The 16,894-nt window shown below is 46.2% G+C and overlaps 1 protein-coding gene across 1 annotated transcript in view; it reads right to left on the reverse strand.

Moving 5' to 3' along the window:
• Window positions 1-6,380, reverse strand: part of LUZP1 (leucine zipper protein 1) — a 91,811-nt gene extending 85,431 nt beyond the window's left edge. The window contains exon 1 of the mRNA XM_042951065.1: window positions 6,301-6,380. The gene's annotated coding sequence lies outside the window, so the exon portion shown is untranslated. The remainder of the gene's footprint in view (window positions 1-6,300) is intronic.
• Between the last annotated feature and the right edge of the window lie 10,514 nt (window positions 6,381-16,894).

The following is a 16,894-nucleotide window of genomic DNA, read 5'->3' on the forward strand; positions in this document are numbered from 1 at the left end:
TGAAAGGAACTGAGGGGAGTACTGGCTAAAACAACTTAGCTTCTGATGAAGAAGCTCTGATCCAATCAGGTAAAGATACAGACTAGTGAAATTAACTAAGAACATAAAAGGTATTGGCATTACAAGTGGCAAGATTTTTTTTGGTGGGGGGGGGGGGGAAGCTTTTGACCCACCAAGGTAGATAAGATACATGCCAGTATACCTTCCCAAGAACACGAGGGTTATCAGCAACAAATGTCAAAATGTTGAGAAGATTTACTTTTGCAAAGTAAATTTATGAAGTCAGCATAGACTTCATAGAGGGGAACTGAGCTGAGCCTTGAAGGATGGAAAAGTTTAAATAGTTAAACAGCATAAGAAAAGAAAAGGACAAATGATAATGGGAACAAAGGTGCTGAATGGGAATGTGATCATTAAATATTTATTAAATACCTACTATATGCCAGTCACTGTTTCAGGTACTAGGTATACACTAATGAACAAAACAGATGAGTTCCCTGCTCTTGTGAAGTCTCGTGAGGAAGGCGGATAACAATTATGCAAGCAGATATATATCATTATAAATTATGATAGGTGCTGTGAAGGGAGGCAACAGATGCTAGTAACAGGGAATAACGGAAAAGGACTAGCAAAATAAGATGATGAGGGAAAGTATTTCTGATACATCTGCTGAGGCTTGAGGAAGGCAGCCAGGCAAAGAACAGGGAAAAAGAGTGTTCAAGGAAGAGAGAGCCATATGTACAAAGGCCCTGTGGTAGCAAAGAGCTTATCAAGGATAAATAAGAAGCTGATATGATTGAAGACTGGTAGAAGGTGAAGCTGGAATAGCAGGCAGGGGCCAGATTATACAAGACATCATATGCCAAGATAAAGAGTTTGAATCTGATTTTTATTCCAAGCCCTAAAAAACTTTTAAAAGTTTTTGCTACTCACAAACATATTGTTGAATAAAAGGAACCAGACTCAAAACAGTATGCACTGTATGAGTCCAGTTTACAAAAGTACAAAACAGGCAAAACTAATATACACTGTTAGAAGTCACCCAGGGAGGTGAAAGGGAGGCAGGAACTGGAAAGGAACTCAGCAGGGACTTCTGGGTACCAGTTCTTGACCTAGGTGCCAGTTACATAGATACATTCAGTTTGTGGGAAAAAAAAAAAAAAAATGATCAAATTGTACATGTGTATTTTTCTAAACATATATATTATATATCTTATATATAACTTAAATAACAAGATATGATTTTTAAAATTTTTAATGCAAGTTTTTAATAATGTTTTAAAAATATTACTCTGTTCAGATAAAATGGGAATAGAGGAGCACACCCAAATATGTTATGATTGACAGATTAACCTGATGGAAACTCTTAGATTCATATAAAATAGGGAAAGGGGTAAGTCAAATAGCCAGCGAATACAAAGTACCATGTTCATAAAGAATAAACAAAGGACTTGGGAAGGGAGTTAAGCAATAAAAAATGGGCTATAAATAGGGGCGCCTGGGTGGCTCAGTCGGTTGAGCGACCGACTTCAGCTCAGGTCATGATCTTGCAATCTGTGAGTTTGAGTCCCGTGTCGGGCTCTGTGCTGACAGCTCAGAGCCTGGAGCCTGCTTCGGATTCTGTCTCCCTCTCTCTGACCCTCCCCCACTCATGCTCTGTCTCTCTCTCTGTCAAAAATAAACATTAAAAAAAAAAAAAATGAGCTATAAATGCCTTAGAATGAAAGGAAGAATCTCTAGAAATTAAGAAAGGAATAGCTAAAGACAGCAATGCCTAAAAGATTAACAATGCTTGTTATCTTTTGGCTTATATTTTAATATGGTTATTTCCAAGCTCTTCCCTTGACCCCTCAACCCTAATACACAAAGAGTATAATGAAAATGATCCCAAACTTGAGCAACCATTCACATATGAGCTCAAATGAATGGCCTCCACCCCTTACTATCTCTGGCAGTAACTGCTCTGAGCTCAGCTTCCTCACGTAAGAGGATAATAACTACCAATAGAGTTATTACTTTCTCCCTATCACCACCCAAAATATTGAGCTGTAAACTGGTATTTTAATTATTATTTCCTAATGATATACTGAGAGCCCATGGTTGCTGAGTTTCCATTCTCAAGACTGACAAGTGGAAAAGAAGGATTATAGAACGGTCAACGTGTAGAAACAGAATGGATAAGGAGAAACCAGGGGTAAGATAAAATGGGGCTGCTTCTAGAAGCCTGGTAACAGAGGTGTTAAACCTTTTCTAAGACAGACTTGAGCTACAGCTCAAGACAGACTGGGAGTGGTCCAGTGACCTGAGAAATTATGAGAAGGAAAAAATAATTTTATGTCTTCCCAAAAAGACACAATTTCTACCTGATGTATTCCTTTTGCGGAATAGTAGCTAAAAGAAGTTAGACACAAACACTAAGGATATTCTGTCATAGGTGGAAGGGCAAGGCCTTCAATTATTTTATAGCATCCCCACCCTTAAGAATTACTTGAACTATAATGTGTAAAGCACTTCTTAAGTAGAGCCAAAGATGTTAAGTTTTATATTTCAGGTGGTAGCATTTCAAAAAGAAAACAAAAATAAAAGTTCTACTCCTTAATCAATCTTTGGGTAATTTTCCCCCCACAACATATATCCCATTGTCTTAAAATGAAACCTGATTCCTCATGAATTTCTTTCCCCTGATATAACCAGGGTTCCTATCTCTACCAGTCTTTCTCTTCTCATACACCTCACCAATAAATAACTATGATGTCCCTGTTTCCTACAAAGTTGGCACACTGACTCTCTAGTACTCACTCTGATCTCATCAGTTTGAATCAGAACACAGAAACTTCACAGCATTCCCAAGGATCACTCTGCTAACCAATATCTTAAAAACAACATGCAGTTTAAATAATGATGGCAGTCATAGTGATTACACAATTGGATACATTTGTCAAAGCTCATCAAACTGTACACTTAAAACTGATGAATTTCACTGTATGTAAGTTAGACCTTGACAAAGCTGATTTTTCTTTTTTATTTTAGAGAATGAGAGCACGAGCAGGGGAGAGGGACAAAGGAGAAAGAGAATCTTAAGCAGGATCCAGACTCAGAGCAGAGCCTGGAGTGGGGCTCGATCCCACAAACCTGGGATCATGACCTGAGCCTAAATCAAGAGTCAGACGCTCAACCAACTAAACCACCCAGGCGCCCCAATAAAGCTGATTCTTAAAAAATGAATGCATGTACATCTTCAGCAAATATTTACTGAGCATCTATTATGTGCATCAAAGTTTAGACCACATCTTTCAGCTTGACTATCTGGGTCCTACCTGTTAAGTAATATGCTTTACTCACCAGCTGACACTGTCCCAAAAAGTCATGTTACATGAAAGAAAAATGGTTCAGCTTCAGACCATGAATGTTACCCTAACAGTCACGCCTCTACAGTGGAAGGACCATTAGCTACCCATCATCTTCCATTACATAAACCGTATCTAGGATCACACTGGCACTCTGTATTTCAATACAAATGCTTCCTTCGTTTAAAAAAAAAAAAAAGATTAAGTACCTACTATATGGAGAACACACAACTAGCACAGCCTTATATGTTTGTCTTTCTACCAAAAAACAAAAACATCTCAAAAGCATACAGACAGGGGCGCCTGGGTGGCTCAGTCGGTTAAGCGTCCGACTTCGGCTCAGGTCATGATCTCACGGTGCGTGGGTTCGAGCCCCGCGTCGGGCTCTGTGCTGACAGCTCAGAGCCTGGAGCCTGTTTCAGATTCTGTGTCTCCTTCTCTCTGTGACCCTCCCCCGTTCATGCTCTGTCTCTCTCTGTCTCAAAAATAAATAAACATTAAAAAAAAAAAAAAAAAAAAAAGCATACAGACAACATTGCTGGAAGAAAAGAAGGTAACACTATTGGGGAACAGACTTAACGGACTTGAGTCTACAGTCCAAGGTGACCCAGTGGCTTCAGTCAAAGGCCTAGAAACTAACGCACTATGCATGACGGAGAGAACCGTGGAACTCAGAAACAGACTTGGGTTTGCATTCCAGCTCTGCTTCTTACCAGCTGTATTTGTAAACTGAGGAAAGTCACTTTACCTTCTGACCCTCAGTTTGCCCATCTGTGAACCAGGGATGCCAACTAGCACCTCGCAGCATTGTTGTGAAGACTATATGAGAGATATGCCACCTAGCACAATTCCTGGGCACAGAGTAAGCAACTCAACAATATCATTGGTTCCCTTTCTTGCTCTTAAGTTACTTAAGAGTAAGAAAATACCTGTGAATCAAGGTAATCCACAATCGCCGTTAGTAATCACAGAACAGAGAACCCGTATTTGCTGCCTTGTTCATACTCAATCAACTCCTTCCCCGTCCCACTACTTCCAGTTTTTCAGACCTTAGTTACTATGTTTAGAAAAGTGATTTAATTTTAGAAACTTGGAAAATTCTTCTGAGTAAATCAAGCAAAACCTTCATCTGCCCCAAGGGGAATCCTGAGCAAAATAATTATTTCTGACAAAAGCATTTTCTATGGGAGTTATTTAATCTAGCCACACGAATGCCACCGAAGCTGCACACAAAGTGACAGAAAATAATCCGGAACATACTCCGAGGAGACATATCCTCCTAAAAACCCAAACGTCTCCCTCCCTAATCTGAGCTAATAAAATTACTAGGTGATCTGAATTCCCCCAACTCGGACACCAGCCCAGCGCCTGGGGCCGGAACCGCAGCAGTCGGTAAAATGCCCTGAAGAAACCCCACCTCTCAAAATATCCCCAAAAGGCAGGGAGGTCCAGAGAGTGTTTTCTCCTTAACCGACCGATAAGGCACCGGGAGCTCAGAAGCGCAATTCTTTCCCCAAGGTCATTCAAGTCAGTGAAGGTGTGACGGCGAATCTGCAAGCAGTGTCCGGTTTTCCGGAGATTGCACTGCAGGGTTTTTTGAGTTTGTGTGTTGTTTTTTTGTTGTTGTTGTTGTTTTTTTTTTGGGGGGGGGAGGGGGGCGGTTGCCTATTCTCTTCCCTTCTCCCACCCTCAAGTGTGAGCACTGGTCTCGGCATTTCCGAAACAAGCCACAACAAGCTCTGCAGTGTTAGGAAAGGGGCTGACGCGAAGAAACAGATGCTCCAAAGCAAGATGGTCTTTCTCGGCTCACAGAGCCTCCTCCAAGGTTATTAAGAGAAACCGCAGGCACCTCTGAGAGCTCCAGCACCGGCTCCGAATCCCCAGCCCGGCCGCTCCGGGACGCCGGGTTCCCCGCAGGCAGCCTCCGCAGCCAGAGGCCACGGGCCCCAGAAACCGCACTTCATTCCTGCGCTTCGGGAAGCCATGGCTCCTTCCCGGCCCGGGCAGGGGCGGGGGTGCGCAGGGAGGCGGGCCGCGCGCGCTGCGGAAAGTTCGCCGCGGCGGCGGGCGGGGGGCGGCCCCGGCCCGGCTCGCCCGCGTCCCCCTGCAGATTCCACCATTAATTAGTCCTAAGGACTGTCTACTGGCAACTTAAACAAAGCGAATGCCTTGAATTCCTTCCCGGCCCAGCGGTCTGGCTGCGAGGCCAGCATCGGCCGGGACGCGGGGCCGGCGCGGCGGGCCGACAGCTGCGGCGGCGGCGGCGGCGGGACCCCTCCCCAGCCCGCCCGCGCCCCCCGCAGCCCGGTCCCGCAGCCCGGCCCGAGCGCTCCCAAACCGCCCTCCTCCTCCTCCTCCTCCTCCTTCTCTTCGTTCTCCTCCTCCTCCTCCTCGGGAGCTCCCGGGCTCTTCCTGTAAGATCACTTCCTTCCTCCCCGGGTGCCCGCGGGCCCCGCGCAGCCCCCTCCCCGGCGGTCCCGACCCCCCGCCCGGCCCGCCGCCGCTCCCCGCCCCCACCGCGTCCCGCGCGCCCTCCCCCCCAAAAGCCCAAACTCGGCCCGAAACTCTCCTCCGCCGCCCGAAAATGCCCCCTCGGCTCTCTGCCCCAAACATTTCTCCTCAGATTCTCGCTCCCACCAGAAGTCTCTCAGAACCTTCCCTCCCCCTCCAAAAGGAAAATTTCCAACTCCAAAAAAATTCTCAAGGTCTCGCCCCAAAAGATGACCCCCTTCCGAGTCCTTTCTCCAAAATTCCGCTCAAACTGCCCCCCACCTCAACTCCACACCCCCCACAGCCCTCCCCGGGGTGCGCCCGCCGATTCTGCCCAGTCGCCCCCGGGTGCCCCGACCCCTCGCCGGGGCAGGCCGCCCCCTCCGGCCGCCCTCCGCCGCCCCCACCCGCCCGCCTCAGCCTCCCGCGCCGCGCGCCCGCCGCCTCCCCGCACACCCTTCACCTCAGGGACTCCGGCCCGCGCTCCCGCCCGCCGAGGGGTCCGGCGCTCAGCTCCCGGCGTCCGGCGCCTCCTCCGGCTCCCCGGGACTGACAATGAGGGGCGGGGCCATGTGGTGGCGTCAGCACCTTGTGGGCGGGGCCTGTGTTGGTGGGCGGGGCTTCCGGCTAGTCCCGCCCCCTTCGTTCTTTTCCCCCTTCCCAGGACTTGGACTTTGCCAAGTTTTCATTGCGTGCCTAGCTAGGTGCCCAGAGCCTGTGCTAGATGCGATGGGAAATCGAAATGGAAGACAAGGCGTCCTGCTTTCAAGAGGGGCACTCCCCAGGGAGTTGTGAGGATTGAATGAGATAATCTATGTAAAGGTGGTTAACCCAGGGCCTGGTATGGAGTAATCACTCAACAAATACTATTTCTATTACTCAGCAAATGTGGAAAAGGCACTCAGCTTGGAGACATGGGTTCCAGTCCCCAGCTCTGCTATTAATTCATTGTGTGACCCTAGACAAGTCTTTGTCCATCTGTGTTCCTCACTTTTACCTTAAGATGGGAAGGAGTGATGACCAGATGATCTCAAAAGTCCCTCCAATAATTCTGTGACACATTTCCTGTGGAGCTACTATGTGCAAGGTACCTGGGGGCCCAGAGAAATAGGGAGGGGGACCTTTGAAGGGAGCCCAAAACCCACAGCCAACGTGGTACAGGACACAGACACAGGCACACTCTCCCCCACAGATGCCCTCCCACGTGCTGGCACAGGGCTGAATTCACAAGCCAGGACACAGATGCACTGAAGGCTGCTTCCTCTCTGACTGCAGCAGCATAGCTGGTCTCTTGAGACATCTCTTGTGTAAGCTCCTTATTGCCTACGGAATAAAGGCCAAAGCCCTGGCCTGGTCTGGTCTCTTTCTACCTTATACACACACACAGACATACACACACTGTAAAGTTTATCCAAACTTCCACTCGCACACCCACTGCTTTCCCACATCTGTCCCATTGCTCATGCTCTTCCCTTGCTGTCTCATCTCCACTTAGAGCTCCTCCTAGCTTCCCCCATCCAGAAGCCAACTCTCCCTGCCTGAATACCCGAATACCTGTGTATTGTGTTTAACTCTCATGTGGGCATGAACACATTTTAATTTGTATCCAATTGACCTCCTGTGTGTTCCTTAGCACTCCCTCACTTCCTTTAGGTCAGCAACCACACATGTTTGTTGGGGCCAGAAAACCCTGGGATTATATACCCACGTTCGGGCTCTCTTTGAGCCTCATTCTTCTCCTGTGTAAAATGGGGATATTAATATAGTCCTTGTTTGTTCTGAAATTACATAAAACACTGTGTGGAAAGCACCAGGCACAATGTTCCAGAAAGGATGTAGTTGTCATTCTTATTTTCATTATTATCATCAAAATTATTTCCAGCTCCAAACACCACAGAGCACCCCTAGTGATAATCATTTCATAGTGGTTAGACATCTGAGGTCCCGAGAGAGGAAGAGGCTCCCTAAAAGTGGCCCTACAGAGCATTGCCATTGGAACAAGAGCCCACACTCCAGTTTCTAGACCCCAGGGGGAATCTGTGGAGTCACATCTGATGCCCCCAAGGATCAGTCAGCACCCCTCCAAGTAGGGGACAGCTTCGAGTTGAGTTCTCTCTGCAAGTTATTTGCAGCAGAGCTGACCCGTTTCTCCCTTATGCCTTTCTGCTCTCGGTTCCCTTACAAAAAGATAGATCTGTGTTCAACTGCCCTTGGCATCTCTGCAGTCCTGGACAAGAGCTGCAGCAAGGCACTGGGCGTTTCCAGAGTGCTGGCCTGTGGGAAAAGGGAAAGGGCTTTGGGATTCTGATTAATTTCCTGAGCTGCAGACAGGCAAAAATGGCTGTCCTGAAATGCTGGGCTGGTTCTCAAGGGCCCCTAACAAATTGCAGCTTATTTTTAGAAGAGGAGATTCAAAAATGCCACTTCCATGAAAAGTAAGCATGGCCACAGGATTGCTGCAGGCAAAGAAAGGGCTTTTACTGAGTCCCTCCTATGTGGGGATGCTGATTCCAAGCATTGCAAACCATTGGCAGAGAGAACCCAGGACATACAGGGGAGGTTCTGAAGACAGAACTTTCTCCCCAAGACCCATGAGTCTATCAATCACTTGTTAGTTCATTCACAGCAAAAGTTTTGGCACAGAAAAGATCAGGATTCAAATCTTAGCTCCACCACTTACCAGTTGTGTGACCTTGGACTTTCAAGTCCCTCAGCCTCTCATCTGAAAAATGGAAATAATAATAGTACCTATCTCATACAGTGGCTGTGAGAATTAAATGCAATAACGTGCAAGAGCTTAGTTCTTAGGTGGTAGCACCTCATGCATATGCCACTATATGGTGGCTACTGTTAATATTTCAACATGTCCTCCCAGAAAGGCCTATCCTGTGTTGCCCTCTGGGTCAGAAGTAGGGCTAATGGATAGTCCTGACCTCAAGAATCTCAGTCTGTAAAAGGAATGGGGTAGATTTTTGGTTCTAGGTACTTTCGACTAAGTACCTATGCTGCAAGCAATTTCGCTGCAAACATTTTCACTGCAAACATTTTCACCATATAACCCATTGGACTTAAGACAATTTTACCATAAAAGAGCAAAATAAATTGGTTGACAGTTTGATTTGATTGTTTGGTTTCATCAAACTGGTAGACCGTTTGGTTTCATTTCTCCATTGACTCGGTACTCCTCTATTTTTATATTATATAAATCCTAGCCATCATAACGGTCTGTGCTGTGGCACACAGTTTTTTTTTTAATTTTTTTTTTTAATGTTTATTTATTTTTGAGACAGAGCATGAATGGGGGAGGGGCAGAGAGAGAGGGAGACACAGAATCGGAAGCAGGCTCCAGGCTCTGAGCCATCAGCCCAGAGCCCGACGCGGGGCTCAAACTCACGGACCGCGAGATCGTGACCTGAGCTGAGTCGGACGCTTAACCGACTGAGCCACCCAGACACCCCTGTGGCACACAGTTTTGAACCCATATTTCCCAGAGAACTTTGGAGCATTAATCAATGGACATGTGACAATATTCCAAAACCAGACAACAGCATAGAAGACTTTCACAACGCAATAGAAAGCTCAGTTACAAATATGCATCCTATTATTTAGAGACTGACACCTCTCTTAATAAAGGAAGATATTTTAGTGAAAAAAGAAAAAGTCGCTCAGGTAGGGCACCTGGCTGGCTCAGTAGATAGAGCATGTGACTCTTGATCTTGGCGATGTGAGTCTGAGCCCCACATTGCACGTAGTGACTACTTAAAAATAAATCTTGGGGCACCTGGGTGGCTCAGTCGGTTAAGCGTCCAACTTCGGCTCAGGTCATGATCTCACGGTCTGTGGTTTCGAGCCCCGCATTGGGCCCTGTGCTGATAGCTCAGAGCCTGGAGCCTGCTTCAGATTCTGTGTCTCCCTCTCTCTCTGCCCCTCCCCCACTCATATTTTCTCTCTCTCTCTCTCTCTCTCAAAAATAAACACTTAAAAAAATAATAAATAAATAAAATAAAATCTTTTTTAAAAAAGTCTGATGCCAAATAAGGAGAGGAATTAACAAACAAACAAACAAACAAAAAGTATGACACTATAAATGAAAAACTTTGAACACAAGTGCTTAGGTACAATCCACAAAATAAAACCAGTTTTTGTGCAGTATTACAGTATTGCCATGAGTCCACATACATTTTAAATGTATTCAAATATTTTGTATTTCGCAATAAAAGCTTTTTAACTTTGTTTTTCATTTTTCATTTTTAAAAATTTTTTAAATGTTTATTCTTGAGGGAGAGAGAGAGAGAAAGAGAGAGATAGAGCATGAGCAAGGGAGGGGCAGAGCGAGAGAGAGGGACGCAGAATCCAAAGCAGGCTCCAGGCTCTGAGCAGTCAGCATAGAGCCCGATGCAGGACTCAAACTCACGAACCCTGAGATCATAACCTGAGCTGAAGTCAGACGCTCAACCGACTGAGCACCCAGGAGCCCTGTTTTTCATTTTTCATGTTTCACTCTATCCTTTTTAAGGAAGGTCCCTCTTTCATTTTTCATGATTTTGTCTTTTATGGCAAAAACTGCCTTATGGCCCATTAGCTCGGCAGCAAAAAATGTCTGCAGCAAACATGCTTGTGACAAAGATATCTAGGAAGAAAATACCAGATGAGAGATTTTCACATATAGGCAAAAAAGGGGTTGAGGGGCTATTGTTAAATGAAAAGGGTAAGAGTAGAGGCCCCTGGGTGGTTCAGTTGGAGGAGCACGCAGCTCTTGAGTTCAAGCCCCACATCGGGGGTAGAGATTGCTTAAATAAATAAACTTTAAAAAAAGAAAAGGGATAAGACTAAGGTGCAGAATTATAGGTATAGTGGGTTATAACTTATATGCTCAGTACATACCTAAAAAATGGAGAATACAGAGAATGAAATAGGAGGCTTTCACCTTTTTTCTTTCTTTATGATTTGCTTTTTCTATGTGTGTGTGTGTGGGGGGGGGTGTGGGTGTGTGTAGCAGGAACTTTCAAAAAAGACTCTACTATATTCTGAGAGAGAGGAAAGGGGATGAAAACACAGCTACAGGGGTGACTGGCTGGCTCAACCAGTACAGCATGTGACCCTTGATCTCCAAGTTGTGAGTTCAAGCCCCACAATGGGTGTGGAGCCTACTTAAAATAAAAAATTGTTTAAATATACTTTAAAAAAGAAAAGAAAACACAACTACAAGGCTATTGGCAGTGGGCATCTGAGCTAAGTGTGCACACTGCCATAGAAAGTTCCACATGGGCACCTGGGTGGCTCAGTCAGTTGAGCGGCCAGCTTCGCTCAAGTCAAGATCTCACAGCTTGTGAATTCAAGCCCCACATAGGCTCACTGCTGTCAGTGCAGCTTCAGATCCTCTGTCCCGCTCTCTCTACCCCCCCCCCAAAAATAAAAATTTAATTAGTTAATTAATTAATTAAAAAACAAAATTCCGTAAGTTCCATCTCATTCCAGGGAAGGCCCCTGCCCAGACAATTCTCACCTTCTCCCCACTCTCCAGCCCTTAGCTGCACATGAACTTTCAGTCCCACAACCAAAGGCAAGCCTCCTAACAAAACCTCCAGAAACCACAGCAGGGCCAGGAGAAAAGACTTTCAAGTCGGAAGAATTTCTTGCTGCCTGTCCTGTGCCCCTCACAAAGAATAACAATTTGCTGGCATTTTGTGTCTATGGTGCCTAAACTTGCAGTTTCATCTTTCCTCATATCTTTATGCAATTTCAATTTTTTTATGAGGAGCATACATTATTTGGTCACCAGAAAAAATGCAGTAAAGATAGGTATAAAAAGAAAGCTAACCAAGCTGGTGTTGGTTCACTTTTGTTGGTAGCAAACAATAAATTACAACATTGTGGTTGAGGCCAGTGCTAAGTCTCTTAAGAATCATAGAAAGTGAGAGTGGGAAGGGATAAACTTGCCCTCAATTTCTCCTACTCTCCCCCACATGGCATGATTTTCAGTCCCTTCACATTGCAGGCCACCCACCAATATCTGCATTTCATTCATCCATTCCACAAACACTTATGGATCCTTTACTATAAACCAAGGATCATACTGGGCACTTCACAGGAATTATCTGATACAGGTTATAGAGGTCATTATTCCTACCTTGTAGATTAGGAAAACAAGGCTCAGAGGAGGTAAGGTAACTCGCCCAAATTCTCACATCTAGTGGGATCTAAATCAAGACCTTCACAACATCAAAGCCCATTTCCTAAAGAATGTGGGCTGAATTCCAAAGCTAATGACTTATGTCCTTGAGCAGCCATTATTTCATGGATGGCCTTGGGCAAGTCACTGAACTCTTCTCAGCAGTGGTGTCCCCATCTCTGTGGGATGAGGCTTTACCCAGATATTTTATCAGTTAAGTACTTTGTAAGTTATAATACATAATGCAGAGGGAAGTAAGTGTTTCCATCAACTCTGGAGAGACTAAGTCTCACTCATCTTTAGATCTCTTGGTGCTTTCCTCATTAGTGTTTCTCCCCCTTGGTGTTTATTCCTATTAGTGTTTATCCCCCATTAGCACATTTAGGACAATCCTACTTCCAGGAACTCTATCCTTACCCCACTAGCCTGGGACCTCCTTCAGGACAGAAATGATACTTACTCCTTTCTGATCCCTTTCTGCCCCCGCTGCAGCATCTGGCATGTAGCCCTCCAGATTCCCTCCCTCTTTTATTTATTTCATAACAAATGTCTGAGAGCCTAACATGTGCCAGGCACTGCACATACTATAAGAGAGCAAAGGGCCCTGCCTTCCTGGAGGGAAGGGGGGATGGGGTAGAGAGACAAAATAACATTAAACACAATTAGTTACTTAAAAACAATTGCATTAAGCACCACAGAGCATCAGGTTTGGGAAATGTGGGGTGGGAATCTAACTGAATCCAGGACAGAGGGAAGGCTTCCTAGAGGAGGTGGCCTTGAAGCTCAGAAAGGCTAAGAAATTAGCTCAAGATCACACAGCTGCTAAGCACAAAAGCTGGGATTTTAACCTAGAAATGCCTGACTCCAAAGTCCATGCTGTGCCTCCTGGAGAACACTGCCTTTTATCTCCTTCATCGTATTCTTCCCTGTTTAACACTGGATGCTCTAAAGCGATGGTTTTCCCAGGTTTGGGGATCAGACATTCCTTTGACATCTATGAAACCTCTCCCAGGAATTACATGTATACTACAGGCCCACAATATCTTGCCTACAATGTCAAAAGGTTCATAGGCATCCTGAGGCCCAGATTTAGAACTCACACCATGGAGGACCATAGGACTTTACAGTGAGAATCTCAGAACCTCCCAAAGAGACACCACCAGGGGTCCATAGGGACCTCAAATCCCCAGACTGACCCCAGAAACTCTATGGAAATATTTTCAAGATCCAGAAGAAAAATCCTGGGATCCTGTAGAAAACCCAAGTCTCTCCAGGGTAGCTGCAGGACACTGCAGAGATATTCTCAAGATGCTATAGGCTGTAGAGGAACCTCCAGTCCTCATAAAGCTGGAGTCCCTGAGGAGGAACCGGGGAGCCTTAGAAAGCTATGGGTCTTAACCCTTTTTGGGTCACTGGCACCTTTAAAACTCTGAGCAAAAATGCAATACACAGCATGTTACACACAAAAGCAAGAGGTTCACAGACCTCCGGGAGTCCCCGGATTCAGATCTCCTGTTCCTGAGCTTCCATTAGAACCTGAACCCCTCAAGAGCCTGGCCCAGGACCACAGACTCAAGGCACCCACTTCAGAGTCTCAGCAGGTCGCGGGTCGAAGCCGGTCTTGCCGTTTGCTAGCCATGACCTTGGACCACTCACCTACAAACCCTCAGGCCTCAGCGACCTCTCCTCCCCAGCCCAGCGCCAGCGGCGTGGGCTGCGAGCCGGGCCGGGCGGCGGTGTCGAGGAATCAGAATCTGCGGGTTCGCTGCACCGGGAGTGCGGACGGCGGGGCAGGCGGCGCGCTTGCCGCAGTGACAGCTCCGCGCGCGGCCGCGAGCCTGGGAAGCCGGCAGTGCGGGGCGCGCTCGCGGCCTTTCCCACCCACCGGGCAGGGCGTGCCCGCCAGCCGGCTTCCTGCAGTCGAGGGCCGGGGAGGAGGGAAGGCGCAGAGGGGCCCGGGGCCTGGCAGGCCTGGTTCCTGGCTTTCTCTGCACGTTTCCTGAGCAGGACCGCCGGGGGATGGGACCCAGCACAAACCTCCTTCCCGGGGAACGCGGCCAGGAAATCGCGTCCTTGCTAACTCAGGTTCCTCCTCTCTGCCGGAAGGTGCTGACTGCCATCCACAATCTTTCAGTCCTTACGAACTGAGTGTGATGTGACCCACTTACCCCAGGAAGCACCGGAGAGACGACGACATGGCAGACCGCAGACCCCACAACACAGCAAAACTCCAGCCCTGTGGTGTACGTTCAATGAACTCCATCCTACGGATGAGAAAGCTGAGGCTTAACAATTGGAATGACCTACGCAAGGTCATCCTGAAAGTACTGCTAGGCATAAAATAAAGTGCTTACTGCATACCACTGTGCTACGAATGTCCTAGATATAATTGTGCCATTGAACCCTCAGAATCTATGAAGATAACATTGTCCCTATTTTACAAATGAGAAAACTGAGAACCAGAAGCCAAGTGGCTTCTCCAGTGTCACACAGCTAAAAGCAAGAGTTAAAAAGTAGACTCCAGGGGCGCCTGGGTGGCGCAGTCGGTTAAGCGTCCAACTTCAGCCAGGTCACGATCTCGCGGTCTGTGAGTTCGAGCCCCGCGTCAGGCTCTGGGCTGATGGCTCGGAGCCTGGAGCCTGTTTCCGATTCTGTGTCTCCCTCTCTCTCTGCCCCTCCCCCGTTCATGCTCTGTCTCTCTCTGTCCCAAAAATAAATAAAAAACGTTGAAAAAAAAATTAAAAAAAAAAAAAGTAGACTCCAGTCTCCTGTTTTCGGGGCTCAGACCATTCTGCTATCCTGCTTCCCAGATATCCTGCATCAACACATTAGAGCCTGGTAACCTGAGGGCCAGAACCTTGTCTCATTTGTTTTTGGGCCCCGAAAACCCCTCCTGGAGCTTGGCACAAAATAGGTATTCTGAGATTACTATAGAGCCCAGCACAGAAGCTCAAAATTAGAAGGACTAGTAGGAGGCATCTAGCTTGTCTCCTTCTAGAACCTTCAGCCAAGTGAAAATTCAGCCACTGCTTGAATACTTCTATCATGATGAACTCTCTCTCTCCATTCCAGCCCATTCTCCTGTTGGACAATTAATTATGTTTGGTCCAAAATGCAAATACTGCATTTTGCTCAGGGTTCCCTATAAACAAAGGAAGACCATTTCCTTCCTCATGGCCACAATATATATTGCACGGTATTCTTAGCCATTTGGTAAGAACTGATGATTCAGAAATGTTAAGTTCCTTGTGAACTGGGACAGTGTCAGCTGTTCACCAGAGATGTTTGCCTTCCATGGGTAGAGTTGTTTCAAAGTCAAGAGCCCAGACTACATTTTCCAGCACCCGCTTGTATTTAAGCGCGTGACTGGTTTTCACCAATGGGATGTGGGCAGAGACAATGTGTGCCATGTCTAGGGCAAATCCAAATGAAGAGGTATGTGTGCTTTCTCAAAGCTCGACCTTTTCTCTGTCATTTGCCAAACGTTGGATGCCAACACCAGAAGATGCTCAAAAGAGAACCATCTAGCACCAACTGTCTCTGTTCATGTAACTGATGCATTACGTCCTGCCTATTCCCAAAAGAGTTTTGAGGTAGTTTCCATTGCAGTCTGAAGCCTATCTGATGGATAATTAAACAGCAAGAATCAACGAATAATGAAAGCCTGGACGAAAGGCCAGTGGGGAGGAAGAAAGATGAAAAATTGACTAATTATAGCAGAAATACTAGGTTAAGTGTCCTAAAGATAGCACTGTGACAGAGTAAAAACCACAGCTCTGAGTTGCCTGGCAGTCAAAGCAAAGAGGGAAATTACATGAGCTACAAATTATATGGGAAGTAGCAAACATGTGGTCAAGCACACACAAAACCTGAGGCCAGACCGTTGTTGTGAAGTCCAATTCCACTACGTACTAGTCATGTGACCTTAGTTATTGGATTTCCCTGTGCTTCTGTTTCTTCATCTGAAAAATGGGAATGATACAATAATAAAACCCCTCTCTTTGGGTCATGGGGAGGATTAAATGAGTTCAAGTATGTACAGTTCTTCTAACGGGCCTGTCATATGGCAAATTCTATATAGGAATTAGCTATTACTCTACCTGATGGGAAGAATTAGTTTCATAATTTGGGAGAGACAAATTTTTCTCCGCACTAAACTCTCAGAGGAATGTATTATACAAGGGACACCTTCCCTACCCCCGCCCAATGCAATGGACTGTGCCTCAATCAGGGTTTTATGACAACTGTCGGACTGTGGGTCACATGGTTGTTTCTCTTACTGGCTTTTGGATGAGACAAGCTTTGGCATCCCACTCACCGGAGAATTCTGGGGACAGGCTGCTTGGGGGTAAGCGGCAGCCCTAGGTCTCTTTCTGCTGTCCGTAGGAAGGGAAGTGTCATAGTGAGGAGCAAAGGGTGGTGTTAAACAGACCCAGATACATCTATTAACCTCTTTAAGCCGGTTTCTTTATTCATACAGTGGAGACAATAGCAATCAGGATCTACCTAAGAAAGTTGCCACAAAGATTATATGAAAGAATTCTGCAAAACACTTCCCATAATAGCAAGACTGCAGTGCATAAGCACCCACAAAATAAGGAAGAATCTGAGAAAATAAAATAAGAACTCTTGCCTGAGACCCCTGGAGTAAGGAGAATAACTTTTTTTTTAAGTTTTATTTATTTATTTTGAGAGAGAGAATGGGGTAAGGGCAGAGAGAGAGAGGGAGAGAATCCCAAGCAGGCTCCATGCTATCAGCACAGAGCCGGATGCGGGACTTGATCACACAAACTGTGAACTCATGACCTGAGCCGAAATCAAGAGTTGGACGCTTAACCTACTGAGCCACCCAGGGACCCCTAAGGAGAATAATTTTTAATGCTTC

This window comes from Panthera leo, chromosome C1 (genome assembly GCF_018350215.1).
Source record: "Panthera leo isolate Ple1 chromosome C1, P.leo_Ple1_pat1.1, whole genome shotgun sequence".
Classification (NCBI taxonomy): domain Eukaryota; kingdom Metazoa; phylum Chordata; class Mammalia; order Carnivora; family Felidae; genus Panthera; species Panthera leo.